Below are 16,417 nucleotides of genomic sequence, written 5' to 3' on the forward strand. Positions count from 1 at the left end.
TATGCGGAGACGAAAGAATAAGTTAAATGTGGTAAAATATTTAACCGTTAGGGTATCTGAGTGAAAAGTTTATGGGCTTTTACTTTTTTATGATTTTTGCAACTTTTCTGTACGTTTCAAATTACTTCATAATAAAGTTGTCAAAAAACGCATTGCAAAAAACTAGGGCTGTCCTCTGCCTGTCACTGAAGTGCAGTGATGGTGGTCAAGCTGGGGCCATAGATTGAGTCAGAAATGATGTCTCCTCTTCTGTCATCCTCAAACTAAGATGAGTCATTTTCTCTTTCAGCTAAAGAACTCTTCTATTCATGGAGGTGAAAACTAAGGAAGGTTTCCACATGAACCCTGAAGGTAAGGGGAACTTGATCACGTGTCCTTCTGTCACATCACCCATCGGTCCTGCTGTCCATTTCAACCAGGGCAGGGACTCACGTATCTTGGCTCACAGAGCAAATAATTCCAAAACAGTCATCATCTACATGGTCTCATGCTGCTGTTCTCAAAGACCCTTTAATCTTCTGAGCCTGTCCTGCTCAGAGAAACCTTCTCTTTTTCTAAAGGTATATACCAAAAATCTCATATCTTTTATGAGAGATTTTTATTTTCTTCTTCTGTTTTCTGTACTTGAGAGATTTTCAACAATAACTGTGTTACTTTGAATATCAGGAAAAAGAAATATTATTCTTGTTTTCCCAAGCAGCTCTACATAAATTCTTGCCATAGCTTTCTGTGCCCCTCTTAGCCCCCTAATACTGTCACTGCTGCATGTCTCCTCCCTCCCACCTCAATGACAGACCTCATGGAAAGACTCATATGCGCCAGGCCCTGGATCTTCTCCATCTACCATTAGCAAGGGAAATCATTTCATGGCCCAATGGTCCCCTGAGTCCCAGGCACAATCTGCTGGCTTGGATCTCACAAGCTACTGGTTGCCTCTCCCCACCTACAATATCCTATTGCCATTTTGGCATCGGAATTAGGTAGAAGTATTTAACTCACATTTTCCCTCTTCATCCCAATTCAAATACCATGCCCTTATTCCATCTCCTTAGGATACCAGGCCCAGCTGACAAATCCATCATATGAAGTATTAAGACTCCATTTTACATATGGAGAAACCAAGCCATATGGCTTGCCTCTGTATCTACTACAGTAAAATGGGATCTAGACCCACTGAGACCAACGTGACTGTGTAACCCTGAGAATTCACTCTTGTCTTTCAGAGGAAGTTAAAGACTCTTGAAGATGTGAAACTGACTGGGCCATTGGTAGAAGAAACTTGTGGCCAAAATTGTCCTAGGATTTCCTGAGACCACCTCAGGATATTTACTAGTTTTCCAACATTGATAAAGTGATAGCCCTTTGAAGGTCATATGGCACTTCACTGTCAAAAGCCAAGCCTGAGCTTTCCATTTGGGCCAGAAGTTCTCAACTTGAGCACTGTTGAAATTCTGGGCCAGATAATTCTTTGTCATGGAGGCTGTTCTGCTCATCCCTGAGATCTCAGCAGCATCCCTAACCTCTAGATGCCACTAGGACACCACCCCCACCCTGCTTGTAACAATCAACAATGTCCCCAGATATTCCCTAAGGTTCCAGGGAGGACAAAATGTCCCCCCTAGTGATGATAATAAAATAACACTTCTAGACATTACCAAATGTCCCCTGGGTAGGGGCAGGGGGAAGCACAGTCTGCCCCATGGAGAACCACCACTGTAAGTTACCTCAGCCCAGCAAGAACTTCTGCTTTTCATACAAATGGACTTAAATTCATAGTATCTGGAATAAAATTAACAAAGACTTGCAGAAGGACCGCCATGAGTTGTCAGAATGAATGCTGTGGCACAACAGGACCCTATGCCATAATGTACCCTGCCCGGGAGTATGTGACAACATTGCAGCTGGTGAATCAACCTAGCCAGAAAACCAGCCTCTATGTGTTTCTACTTTCTGGGTTTCTGCCCCTTGATGCCAAATGCCTCATAGGATTTGTTTGAGTGAAACACAAGCAAAGGAGAACAGGGTAGCGCTGAATAATGTGAGTAGCCCTTCCATTCATGAGGGCAAAGAGATCCAGAAAAAGCACTGTGTAGCCTTAACTGTGTTGCAAAGCACCAGGGGGATTTGGCTGCTATTTTTTATTTTATAGACCACATTACTGCACTAAAGACTTAGTGATCTCCAGTGATTTCATAAAGTTTGATATTTTTCAACAAGTAGAAACCCATTCTTGGCAGTGGTTTGATGGGAAATCCCTTTTTCCATTCCTCAAAGAGTGTAGAGCAAGTGAGGCTGTGGCCACAGATTTACCCATGGTACCACATGGTGAACCAAGGCCCCAAGAATAAATCCCGAAGTACAAGTATTGGAATACAGTCTTCCTGCTCATCTCCAAGCATGCCTCTTTTTTCCCTGGCTGTTCTCTGTCCCCCACACCCACCTCTCTTTATCCTCCATCATTTATCCCACTGAGTGTTTGGTTTGAAAGGCTACCTCTGCTACCCATGAGTATCTGTGAAAACACAGGCAAGGATCTAAGAACAGTTGCACGGTTGTCCAAGAAAAGCAGAAATATGGCTCAGTTTCAGGGTGAGAAGAACATCCAGAAAGCAATGTTCTTAAAGGAATCCAGGGAGAAAAATCTCTCTAAAAGAGAGATTGCAGTTCCTGGCCAGGATTCCACCAAAAGTGCCACAGTCCATTTTGTGGCCTTTAATCTGGTTTTTGGTCTCTTTACCTTAATTATTAACCCTTCAGTCTTGTCCCAATGTGATCGCTCCCTAACAAGCTCTCCCTAGCAACCTCCTCCCAAGGGTGGAACAGAACGTCACTCTGACTGGCATGCCAGGTTCTTTTGCAAGAGCTTGGCATCCTCTGGGCTCTCCCCATTCCATCTCTCCCACATCCAGCCTTTTCCCAAGCTCCCATCTGCACAACTCTGACCTGATTGCAGTGATGGAGGTATTGAACTCCAGCCCCACTGTGTCCAGTACACTAGCCATTAGCCACATGCAGCCATTTACATGTAAATTCTTTGAAAATAACTTTTAAAACTCAGTTCCTCAGTCACACTGGCTACATTTCAAATGCTCAATAGCCACATACTCCTCTAGCCTGAGGCTGTTACTGGCAATGGGGAGTTCTGGAAAGGAGGTTCTGGAGAAGAAGCCTAAAATTACCAGTTGTGTAGGGAGGGATAGAAAAGAGTACAAGGAACAAAATTCCAAAGGGGAAATGAAGGGGGACCAAAGGAAAACTGGATATCCTTTGCCAAAGGCCCAAACCTAACCAAATATACATCTACTCCATCACAAAGCTCTCTATATTGACACTTGCAAATAAAGGAGCCACTGGGGTCGGCTTTGGGTCCTGCTTCCTTCATTGTATGGCCCCTGGATTCTGTGGGCTCCTTTTGAAGCAAGAGACAAAAGCAAAGGGGAAAATGTAACCAGCAGTGTCTGCCATGCCCAGTTATACCCAGAGCTGTGGATAGGAAGGAGGGGCTTTCTACCCCTCATCCCTGAAGCAACCTCCCCAGAGAAGCCCCTGTTTCCTCCACCAGGTCACATCTTCCCACTGTTGGCTTGCATGGCACCTGCAGAACTCCCTTAATACTTGTGTCAAGTACATGTAAGTGTTTTACTAGCTTCTCTCCACTACCAGACTAAGTACTAAGGGGGTTGTTTGAGCAAAACACCATGTTCTCAGGGCCCTGCCCATGCCTGTTGCACCATAGATGCTCAGTGAATATTTGTTGAAAGATGGATTGATAAGTGGATGGGTGGATGGATAAATGGATGTGTGAGTGTTCTAGCCACTACACTAGGTATACCCTGCCTTTTTCTGAAAATGCATTAAAAAGGGCTGAATTTTGGTTTTCCTTCTTCCTCCCCATTCTCACTTACTGGGTCTGTCCTGCGAGTATTTATTGTTCCACCCCCAATCCCAGTCTAATTCAAGGACCTTGGCCATTACATCTTTGATTGGACAACTGAGTTTTTGTTAAGAAAGGGCTTCTTCTGAGGAAAGCTGAGTAAAGGGGAAAGAAGAAAAAAGAGTGAATATAAGCCGCTAAGAGAGACAAGTAATTATCTTGCTGCATCAGTAGCTCACATGTTTTGAATGAAGAAGCAGGTTTGAAAGAACATATTGTACATGACTGAGAAGGGTTGATTTAATCCAGTACAGATGGGATGTGCTTGTATAAGAGATGGACCAAAGTGAGGGGAGATAAGGGGACTTGGGGACTGGTAGTGGTTTCAAGAGGTGGCAGAGATGCTCTGACTTTCTGACAACAGGCAAGGAGGTGGGGCTTTAACCCTTGCACCCATCTGCTGCCCCACCTCCCCACCACCCTTTGAACTTCCAGATCCTCCTACTTTACATACCAAGGATGACCAGAAGCTGAGGGGCCAAGGTAAAACAAGTGCCCAGCTTCTGAGAGAACCCTACTGAACTTCTTAAACCACCTGAATAAGATGACCCCACCCTTCTCTGAGGCTCTGAAAGAGTTTTCCCGTGAAATTGCCTGTCAACAACTTGTCAGAAGCTTAATGGCAAATAAAATATCCCTGGGTATTTTAAATAACCCTCAGGTGGACACAGTGATGGAATTCAGAGAAGTGGAGAGAATTCTTAAAAACAAAGGAACAGGCTGTGGGACATCAAGAACTGTTGTGGGGTGCCTGGATGGCTCCATCAGTTGAGCATCTGACTCTTGATATTGGCTCAGGTCATGGTCCCAGGATCATGAGATAGAGCCCCTCATGGGGCTCTGTGCTGAGCATGGAGCCTGCTTGAGATTCTCTCTCTCTGCCCCTCTCCCACTCACACATGCACCAGTACAGGGTCTCTCTCTCTCTGTCCCTCTCTCTCTCTCTCTTTGTCTCTCTCTCTCTCTCTCAAAAATAAATAAACATTTTCAAAAAGTTGAAAAAAAAAGAACTATTGCAATCACTCTTTACTGTTTGGTGGGAGACGGGGCTCATGCTCAACCACACACACTAACACAGGGAGATTGGCTGTCAGCAGCTGCTGAAACTTTTGCCACAATGCAAATAAGCCATTTCTGTATTCCCCAAGTGGGGACCTTTTCCATGTATTTACACCATGAAAGGACAGGTTTTTATTTGGAGATTGTTTTTGTGGTATTAAAATTTTTTATTGAGACTTTCCCCCCCTCAATTATAAAAGTAATAACTTTTTTTGTTGTTTGTTTTTAATTTTATTTTTTATTTTTTAAAATTTACATCCAAATTAGTTAGCATATAGTGAAACAATGATTTCAGGAGTAGACTCCTTAATGCCCCTTACCCATTTAGCCCATCTTCCCCCCCACAACCCTGCCAGTAACCCTCAGTTTGTTCTCCATATTTATGAGTCTCTTCTGTTTTGTCCCCCTCCCTGTTTTTATATTATTTTTGTTTCCCTTCCCTTATGTTCATCTGTTTTGTCTCTTAAAGTCCTCATATGAGTGAAGTCATATGATTTTTGTCTTTCTGGGACTAATTTCACTTAGCATAATACCCTCCGGTTCCATCCATGTAGTTGCAAATGGCAATATTTCATTCTTTTTTGATTGCCGAGTAATCCTCCATTGTATATATATACCACATTTTCTTTATCCATTCATCCATAGATGGACATTTGGGCTCTTTCCATACTTTGGCTATTGTTGGTAGTGCTGCTATAAAGATGGAGGTGCATGTGTCCCTTCAAAACAACATACCTGTATCCCTTGGATAAATACCTAGTAGTGCAATTGCTGGGTTGCAGGGTAGTTCTATTTTTAATTTTTTGAGGAACCTCCAGACTTTTCCAGAGTGGCTGCACCAGTTTGCATTCCCACCAGCAGACATTCACAGAGCTTCAAAGAAAAGGCTGGATTATAATGGGGTCTTTTAGGCAGTCAAGGACATTCAGAAATGCATTCCAGAAATCCAGGTGTTTATCAGCCCCTCTGCTTAGGCAAACCCATGGAAAACATCCCAAGCCATTTATATTTTGACTTGTAAATAAATTGGCAGTTAACATAACTTTGAGTGTCAGCAAAGCAGCAAACTTCCCTTTCAAATCATGTTGTTCTTGTGATAATATTAAAATTAATTTCTGTCTCTAATGGTGAGTTGAGAAGCATGGGAATGCAACAATAGGATGTCTGCCAGGCCAAGGATGACAATCATTGTGGATAATCTTCCAAGAAGAGTGTTACAAAGAAAATGAGAAATTGACTAACCTTTTGAATATTGACTTCTTAATCTTTTTTTCCCTTTGGTGGTCTCAGAGAGGGTTGTCTGGAAGACATAACATCAATTATATGTTGTGCCGTGAGGTGATGTTACTATTGTAAAGTGGTGAGTCAGCAATGACTTACCAGGTTCTGCCAGGCCAAGGTCATGGTGGCCAGGTATGCAGATATTTGCACAGGCCCACTCTACCTCTGTGAGCAAATACATTGGTACAGGAAGCCTAGCAACCAATTGAGAGCTAGACCTACTGTTTGTTATGCTAACGGTATGGTAAACTTATTAAGAAATATATGGAGAGATCCTTTTATAATTGACAATGGCACTCGCTTCTTAAGATGTTAAGCATATTTTAGCAGATTTTTCTAAGTGCAGCTGTCTTACTTTGGGATACAGAAACACATCAGTATTCAAAGCTCACTTATAAAGCAACCACATCTTTGTTAGCTTTGTTACCCATCCGTCTTTGAGTTCAAATTAATACACCTGAACAGCTTCATTGGAAGAATCAGTAGGGTCTCATATCTCTCAGTAATGGGAAGGGCTTGTTGATTAATGGGAAGAACATGTTGCACAGCTCAAGGTCAAGTGCTTTTTCAGTGGCTCTGTGAATTAAATAATGTATTATATGTGGCCTTATAAACTATTCGGTCAGTCATCCAACAAGTGCTGTTGAACACCTGTGAACATACAAATGTGACAGTGTGAGGGAGCTAAAAATGTAGAGGAAGCAAGACAGGTTACTCTGAGACTTTGATGATGGTATTCATGATGGATCAGCCGTAGGCCAGATGTCAGAGATTTCCCACTTATTTGTAGGCCTGCTGCTTGGTTAAATATAGTAGCTGCCATCTCAGTCACTACAATGCCCAGCCTCTTTGTATCTTGGAAGCTTAATAACCAAAGGTTTACTTGTCACCCAAGTCACAGTTCATTGGGCATCAGCAGGGGATGCAGGATCCTTCCATCTATTGGCTATCCTTGGCTCTTAGGACCTTTAAGTCCTTAATTTCATCTTCCTCTGGCCAGTAATGGGGGAGAGAAAGAGAGAGAATGAATGAGCAAATGAGAATGTGTGGAAAGTTTTAAATACCAGGACTAGATTAGAAGTACATCACTTCTGCTCACTTTCAGACGCCACAACTCAGTCACCTGATCCCACCTAATTACAAGGGCTTCAATGAGGTGATCTTTAACTATGTGCCCAGAAAGAAAAGGAGAATCAAATTTCTGATGGACAGCAGAAGTTTTTATCATTCCTGGGAATGGTCTTCCAGGATTCTGAGATGGTAGGGAAAAGTAAATAAAGAGGAAAAATGCTTTCACACATTCTTGAGAATTTCTTCCTAGGCATGTTAACTTTCTCAGGTATGCACGCAGCCTACTGTCAGTGCTTTAGATTCTCCCATCAGGCACTTGACCAATGCACTTCATCTTTCCAAGCCTCAGTTGCCCCATATAGAAAAGTGAGAGGTTGGGTCCGAATCTTTTCAAGCCCTTTTTCCTTTCATATCCAAAATTCTAGAACTTCTGCTATCCATTTTCTCCTGAGACAAATAAGCAGGGAGTCAGGAAGCCAATGCCACTAGGGCAATAATTTATTTTTTATTTTAACTTTAATTTCTGTTCTTACTTCCCAAGCCCAGGTTTCTAGAAATTAAAATGTATATAATAGGGGCACCTGGGTGGCTCAGTAGTTAAGCATCTGACTTTGACTCAGGTCATGACCTCACCGTTCATGAGTTTGAGCCCTGCTTCGGGTGAGCTTGAGCCCCAGTCTGACCTCTGTGCTGACAGTGCAGAGCCTGCATGGGATTCTATCCCTCTCTCTCTGCCCCTCACTCACTTGCAACCGCTCTCAAAAAAAATTTATATATATATATATATAATAGACAAGGTTGTTACCAATATAATAGTGATTTTTTATGGCAAAATAAAGTTTTGTGTGTGGGTGAATAGCACATTCACACACACGTATATAACACACACAAAGGTTCCTCTGTGAAAAAATAATCTTGTTTGAACAGTCTTGCAAAACATATTCTCCTCCTACTCTCCTGCCCTGTGTTAGTCAGTTTTGTAGTGATAACATACCGTACTATTTCAGTGGCTTACAACAACATTTGCTTTTTGCTCACTTTATGTAAAAACAGAGGATCTGCTGTGGGCTGGCAGTGGCTGTGCTAGGATGGGATGGACTCTGCTAGGCTTATCTAGGTTCCACCTGTCTTCTCATTCTAGAACCCAGACTAAGGGAGTAGCCACTATCTGGGACATCCTGAGGGCATGTGGAGAACAAGAACAAGAAGGCCTAAGCCAAATCATGCAATTGTTTAAGACTTCTGTTCACACAGCAAAAACAATTACAACCATTCACGTTCCATTGACCAAAGCTTTCCACATGGCATTGAAATGGGATGTGTGTTCCTCCCACAAGATATAGGATTATGTTCAATGACAATGGATGGCAATATGCAATCCTGTGACTGTGAGAGAGAAAATATTTGAGGATTATAATCCAGTCTGCTTATACTCCCACTACCTCCATTGAAGTTCTAAATGCAACACTTTTCATGGAGACGAAACCACTGTACCTCCCTCCTTCTGTGGTGGAAAGTTCTTGGGTTAGAGACAGTTAGGAGGGAGAAGCCACCAGCCCCAGGGAAATAGAGGGATTAGCTAGTCCTCATTATAGGCTGGCACTGTTTTAAGCTCATTGCCAAAAGTGACTCATCTGATCTTCATAACAGCTTTATGAAGTCGGTCCTAGTATTATTCCCATTTTACAGAAGAGGAAACTAAGGCACAAAGAAGTTAAGTAAGTTGCCTGTGAACACACATCTCGTGAGTGGCAGAAACAGGATTCCAACCCAGATGTTTTGGCTCCAAAATCCCTGCTCGTAAACACAATGAAGGGAAGAGAAATTGATGGTTCCGACGCCATGGGTGAGCTGGTTGCTAGTAAGCTATGCTTTTAGGGGAGACATAATAATAATGTCTGAAAGGGGCAGACATTATTTCAGTAAGACATTGCAAGTATGTTTTTCAAAACATACCAAAAAACTGGACATTCTTGGATCATTGGGATATAGGCCACTGTCCTAGGCACCATCCTGCATAATCTCTTCTCTCATGGAGTATACACATTAGTGGAGGGAGACACACTATTGACAAATAGCTAAGGAAAAAATATCATAGGTCATATGATATTAAGTGCCATGGAAAACAATTAAGCGGGACCAGGGAATGAAGAATACAGAGCAGTGCTGGAGATGGATTGCAATTTAAAGATAGTGGTCAGTGCAAACCTTGCTAATGTGACATTTGAACAATGGTACAAAAGAAGTAAGGGAGATCAGTGTTTGATGAATGAATAAATGAATGCTCAAGCAGATCTAGCTATCCCCATGAGCCTTAAAAAAAAAAAAGGATTATTTATTACTTTACATACCCACCCAAGCTATCCTCTCCCCTGGTGTAACTCAAGCTCCTCTTCTCTCTCAACTGGCTGTGGCAACACCCATTCCACCAAAGGATTTCCTACAGGACAGAAGGGGATATTGGGAATATGCAGAGGTCATTGTTCACATTGTTCTGGGGCGGCGGGGGGGTGGGGAGGGTGGGATGAGAGGAGAGGGGTTGATTTAGGTTGTTGTTAGTACATCTAATATTGCATCTCAGAGAAGGCTGAGCATATTTTGCTCAACGAGGTAGTGAGCCAGATACAAAAACAGATGGAGCTAATAGAATTACTGATCAATGAGCAAATGAGAGAGTGCGAAGACTTTGGTGGTGTGCAGAGATTAACCTGACTAATATCAAGACTGCAAAAGGAGAAGAGTATTTGCTTTCCTGCTCTCCCTCTCTCTAGGAATGAGAGGGGTCCGATCAGGAGGAGCCAGGACGTACAAAGCAACCATCCCCCCAAGAACTTTTAAGAAGTTCCAGGGGCACCTGGTGGCTCAGAGGTTAAGTGTCCCACTCTTGGTTTCGGCTCAGGTCGTGATCTCCCAGTTGGTAGGTTCGAGCCCTGCATCGGACTCTGCACTGACAGAGTGAAGCTTGCTTGGGATTTTCTCTTTCCCTTTCTTTCTCTGCCACTCCCTTGCTCATGCTCTCTCTCTCAAAATAAATAAACTTAAAAATTAAAACCAAGTTCCTTATGTGGTCCTAATGGAAATCCTGGATTGAAAACCACTGATTTCTGTGTAGCAGCTATATAAAACACAATCCACAATTTATGGTGTTTTTTTAAAACGTTAGTTGATAGATGATCTCAAAAGAAACTAATTACCGTGAAAATCAGGCCAACGTTTTCCACCATCTGTCCAAAGCGTGCCCTTGTTGGGGAGGATTGCAACTCACCCACATGTTATTCTTGCCTTCAAGCCAAGCAGGCTGCGCAAACACAAGCCTCCCTCCAGTCTGAGATGCTGCTGGGATGCTGTAGCCAGTGAGTGGAAGTGGTGTAAGTAATGCCTCCAGCCATGGGGATGCATTCAGCGCTCTGCTTATTTTTTTTTTAATGTTCACTTATTTTTGAGAAAAAGAGAGTGCGTGTGGGAGAGGCAGAGAGAGAGAAGGAGACAGAGGATCTGAGTCATGCTCCTCGCACTGATAGCAGAGATCCCAATGCGGGGCTCAAACTCACAAACCCTGAGATCATGACCTGAAATCAGCTGAAATCGGATGCTCAGCTGACTGAGCCACCCAGGTGTCCCCAGCGCTCTGCTTTATTAAAGGGACTCCAGTGCAAAGGCACATGCAGGACAGGTGGCAGTTTACAGGCGGCAGGAGCCAGAAGAGCTTTCTATCGAAGCCCCTGTATATGATACCAGTCCCAGGGTCCGCTCCAGCTTAGACAAACGCAGCCTCTGCGGATCATCTGCCTCTCACAGCATGGCACATGCCTCCTGCTGGATGCATCTTCACAGAGCACAGTCTTCACCAACTTCTCCCCGGGTGGCACTTCTGGGAGTCCTGGGAGAGGAGGGAGGGAGGGCATCTGTAATCAGAGGTGGGCATTTTATATCGGTCTCTGTATTGTTTCTAATAGCTTTCACACAGCCATGATGTTCTGACTAAACTGCTGGGCTCTCATGGGATGGTCGTTTTATGTAAAACTAGTTCCCTTGTGGCAAGTTCCAGAAGTTTCCCACCAAAGGATATCTCACAATAGGGAATAAGATGGAAAACTGAGAAGCGATAAAATGTGAACTGGATAATTGCAGTGATAAAAAATAATAATAATGGATGGTCACGTGAGCAAGGGCCCTGCTATGGAAGTTCACAGGCAAATGTGTAAATATGTTGTCTGGGCTCTGGACAGATAAACATGCGGGCACACGTTTGCATGCCTTCGTTTCCCACACTCAGACCGGGGTTCCCGAGCACTACTTCTCCAGCTTTGTGGGTCTGCCTCAAAGAGCCGCTGCCATGTTCTCCTTAAAGCTTCTTCCCTCCTCTCTCAAAGACAGAAGACTAAGCTGGCTCCACATCTGGTGCATCTGGTGTTTGATAACACTAACATAGGACCTGTTCTCTTGTATGCAAAGTGTCATCCCATATCTTGGATTCACTTATTCATTCTACAGGCAGTCACTGACCGTTGACTTTGGGCAAAGTTTACATAATGGTCTTAATCTTGAGCCTTAATCTCCACCTCCTGATGCTCTCCCCACCCTACACAAAGTATGTCTTCTGGTTTCCAAACTAAATGTTGGCATTCTGTATTGGAAAGATGAGTGGGACTCCTGGAAATCAAAGCGTACCTATGGGGTTCTCTCCCTGTTATTTTAGCCTCAGGCCATGAAACCCCGGTGGAACAGCAGGTAAAGAGACCTGGCGGGCAGAGAACCCCAACCAGGCAGACCCCAAAGGAGGCACCTAATACATTTCCTAACGCTAAAAACAATGGATCAATGCATGTAAAATTTGTTCCCAAGAAGTAAATCTTTTTACATTTTTAGGACAAGAGAGACATTTGAAATTTGATTTGCATTCAAGTCAGGAGATGTGGCAGGCAGTGTCCTAACCATTTATGGTGGCAGACTCAAAATGAGGGGGGGAAGGCAAGAGGATCTGAGGTGCTCAGAGCTTCCTGACCATCTGAGACTTGTTTTTTTTTTTTAATTTCCTGTATTCTTGTTCAAAGTTTCTTCTTAGAGTTAATAAACTCAAAAGTGTTGAGACTTGAAATTGATTCGTATCTGTACAGCATTCTTAACTGTGAAAATACTCTTTACTGGGTATCTAGTAAGCTCAGAAAAATATAGCAAGTGGATGATAGGTTTTGTTCTAATTTTTTATTAGTGTAAAATGTAAATATATAAGAATGTAAAATGTAAATATTCAGAATAACTTACTTGAAACACATTTTACCCAACAAAACTCATCAGGTAATTTGTTCTTATTTACTACTCTTTTCATTGTTCCATCCAATTTATATGCTGCAAAATTGTGGGCTTTTTCTATTTCATCCCTTTTTGGTAAAAAAGGTAAATATATCCATTTAAAATCAGGAGCTTCATCAAATTTTATTTTTAATTTCTTATGTCTTTTATTCAATGTGCTTAAACCAACCAACCAAAAAAACAAAAAAACCAGTTCACCCATTTTTCCCACCCCCACCCCTCCACCTCTGGCAACCACCAATCTGTTCTCTACATCTAGGAGCTTAATTTTATAGATATAGATAGATGATAGATATATTAAAAAAAATTTTTTTTCAACGTTTATTTATTTTTGGGACAGAGAGAGACAGAGCATGAACGGGGGAGGGGCAGAGAGAGAGGGAGACACAGAATCGGAAACAGGCTCCAGGCTCCGAGCCATTAGCCCAGAGCCTGATGCGGGGCTCGAACCCACGGACCGCGAGATCGTGACCTGGCTGAAGTCGGACGCTTAACCGACTGCGCCACCCAGGCGCCCCTATATTTTTTTTAGATTACATATATAAGAGAGATCACACAGTATTTGCCCTGCCATGTGAGTTTTGATCAGTCTTAACAAAATCCACAGTTTGCCAAAGCCTGGAACAACTCAAATATCCATCAAGTGGAGAATGAATAAATAAGTTTATTTATGGTCTTTCATTCAATATGACATTAGGGAAGATAAATAAGATGCAGTGAAAATGAATTTTGTAAAATGACAAAAATTATAAAATTTTGTAAATTTTCTAAAAGGGTAAGTCATTCAGCATTGTGGAATTAAAGAAATTAAAGAAGCCAGACACACAAGCTCAGAAAAGGCATGTTGTGTGATTCCAATTCTATAAAGTCCAAAAGTAGGCAAAAGTCAACTGTGGTGTTAGAAGTCAGAGGAATGGTTTCTGTTGAGTGGGTAGAGATTGGGAGGAGACGCTAGGGGGCCTTTTGGGGTGCTATTAGTGGTCTATTTGTTAACCTGGTTATAACATGGGCATATTCACTTTGCAATAATTCATTGAAGAGAATACTTATGATTTGGGCAAATCTTATGTGTGACAGTCTTTAAAGAAATCCAAATCTTGAATTGGGCCCTACTTGTATCCATCAAGAATTGAGCTTGCCATAGCTACCTAGGTCCTCAGAACAACTGCCTAGCATGATGATCCATTTCTAGAGTCAGGGGAAGTGAGTCAAAATTCTGAATAGAACACTGGGGCAATAGTGGCAGATGAGGCAGGCCAGGTTGGGTACTGCACTCAGGGGATCACCAGGTTTTGGGGAGCAAGTCCCACAGAGCGGTAGAGCTGAAATCCCCTGCATTCAAGATTGGTTCAGGGGCTAAGTAGGGCAGAATATGCAGATGGTGAGTACACAGTAGGTCTACCAGTGGATAGACAATGGGGAGTGGTGCATTGGGAACTGAGAGCTGTTATTTTTAACTCTCAGGGGCCACATGGCCTCCCCTCCTATGGTTCACCTTTCCACTCTGGATAGTGGGATCAGCCCACACCATGGAACTGTGGCCCTGATTTTCCATCCAGGGAGAGTAGGTCTTGTTTCTTAGAAAGGCAAGCTGTGAGGCCTAAATTTCCAGACTTTTTTTTTTCCAACTGTTGGCGTGTGTAGAAGAGACTTGGCTTAATGGAAGAGGGTGATGAAGGGAAGCTTTCAGAAAACATGGCCTGGACAGCATCAGCATTGATGCAGAACAAAAATGAGGAAGAAGGGAGATTTTGTGGAGATCATACCACCGTGGGACATAGCATTGTGGGAAAGTATATTTGAATAAGATAATCGGAGGTGGGAGAGCATGAAGATGGGGTGGGGCGTGGTCTTTGAGGATTCAGAAGCAAGGCAGCTGGTCATGGACAACGTGTGGCTGACTTCCTACAAACCTGCTCTTCATTTCCAAATCTTGAACTTTTATTTTTATTTTTATTTTTTGAGGGTTTTTTTAAATATAATTTATTGACGAGTTGGCTAACATACAGTGTATACAGTGTGCTCTTGGTTTTAGGGATAGATTCTCATGATTCATTGCTTACATACAACACCCAGTGCTCATCCCAACAAGTGCCCTCCTCAATGCCCATCACCCATTTTTCCCTTTCCCTGGCCCCACTCCATCAACCCTCAGTTTGTTCTCTGTATTTCAGAGTCTCTTGTGGTTTGTCTCCCTCTGTTTGAAACTATTTTTCCCCTTCCCTTCCCCCATGATCTTCTGTTAAGTTTCTCAAGTTCCACATATGAATGAAAACATGATATCTGTCTTTCTCTGACTGATTTATTTTACTTAGCATAATACCCTCCAGTTCCATCCACGTTGTTGCAAATGGCAGGATTTATTCTTTCTTATTGCCAAGTAGTATTCCATTGTATATATAAACCACATATTCTTTATCAATTGATGGACATTTGGGCTCTTTCCATCATTTGGCTATTGTTGATAGCACTGCTGTAAACATTGGGGGTACATGTGCCCCTATGAATCAGCACTCCTGTATCCTTTGGGTAAATTTAGTAGTGCTATTGCTGGGTCATAGGGTAATTCTATTTTTAGTTTTTTGAGGAACCTCCACACTGTTTTTCAGAGCAACTGCACCACTTTGCATTCCCACCAACAGTGCAAGAGGGTTCCCATTTCTCCACATCTTCACCAACATCTGTTTCCTGAGTTCTTAATTTTAGCCACTCTGACTGGTGTGAGGTGGTATCTCAATGTGATTTTGATTTATATTTCCCTGATGATGAGTGATGGTGAGCATGTTTTCATGTGTCTGTTGGCCATCTGGATGTCTTCTTTGGAAAAGTGTCTATTCATATCTTCCGCCCATTTCTTCACTGAATTATTTGTTTTTCAGGTGTTGAGTTTGGTAAGTTCTTTTTAGATTTTGGTTACTAACCCTTTATCCGATATGTCGTTTGCAAATATCTTCTCCCGTTCCATCGGTTGCCTTTTAGTTTTGTTGATTGTTCTCTTTGCTGTGCAGGAACTTTTTACCTTGATGAGATCCCAATAGTTCATTTTTGCTTCTATTTCCCTTGCCTTTGGAGACTTGTCAAGCAAGAAATTGCTGCAGCCGAAGTCAAAGAGGTTGCTTTCTCCTCCAGGGTTTTGATGGTTTCCTGTCTCACATTTAGGTCTTTCATCCATTTTGAGTTAATTTTTGTGTAGGGTGTAAGAAAGTTGTCCAGTTTCATTCTTCTGCATGTTGCTGTCCAGTTCTCCCAGCACCATTTGCTAAAGAGACTGTCTTTTTTTCGTTGGATATTCTTTCCTACTTTGTTAAAAATCAGTTGGCCATACATCTGTGGGTCCAATTCTGGGTTTTCTTTTCTGTTCCATTGATCTATGCATCTGTTTTTATGCTAATACCATACTGTCTTGATGATTACAGCTTTGTAGTAGAGGCTAAAATCCAGGATTGTGATGCCTCCCACTTGGTTTTCTTTTTCAACATTACTTTGGTTATTTGGGGTCTTTTAGGTTCCATACAAATTTTAGGATTGTTTGTTCTAGCTTTGAGAAGAATGCCAGTGTAATTTGGAGGGGAATGAATTGAATGTATAGATTGCTTTGGGTAGTATTGACATTTTAACAATATTTGTTCTTCCAATCCATGAGCATGGGATGTTTTTCCATTTCTTTGTGTCTTCCTCAATTTCTTTCATAAGTTTATTCTAAAGTTTTCATCATACAGATCTTTTACATCTTTGGTTAGGTTTATTCCCAGGTATTTT

At 42.3% G+C, this 16,417-nt stretch overlaps 1 protein-coding gene across 1 annotated transcript in view; it reads left to right on the top strand.

Moving 5' to 3' along the window:
- Nucleotides 1-286: 286 nt before the first annotated feature.
- Nucleotides 287-16,417, top strand: part of PRLR (prolactin receptor) — a 41,029-nt gene continuing 24,898 nt past the window's right edge. The window contains exon 1 of the mRNA XM_043600053.1: nucleotides 287-351. The gene's annotated coding sequence lies outside the window, so the exon portion shown is untranslated. The remainder of the gene's footprint in view (nucleotides 352-16,417) is intronic.

Source organism: Prionailurus bengalensis, chromosome A1 (assembly GCF_016509475.1).
Source record: "Prionailurus bengalensis isolate Pbe53 chromosome A1, Fcat_Pben_1.1_paternal_pri, whole genome shotgun sequence".
NCBI lineage: Eukaryota > Metazoa > Chordata > Mammalia > Carnivora > Felidae > Prionailurus > Prionailurus bengalensis.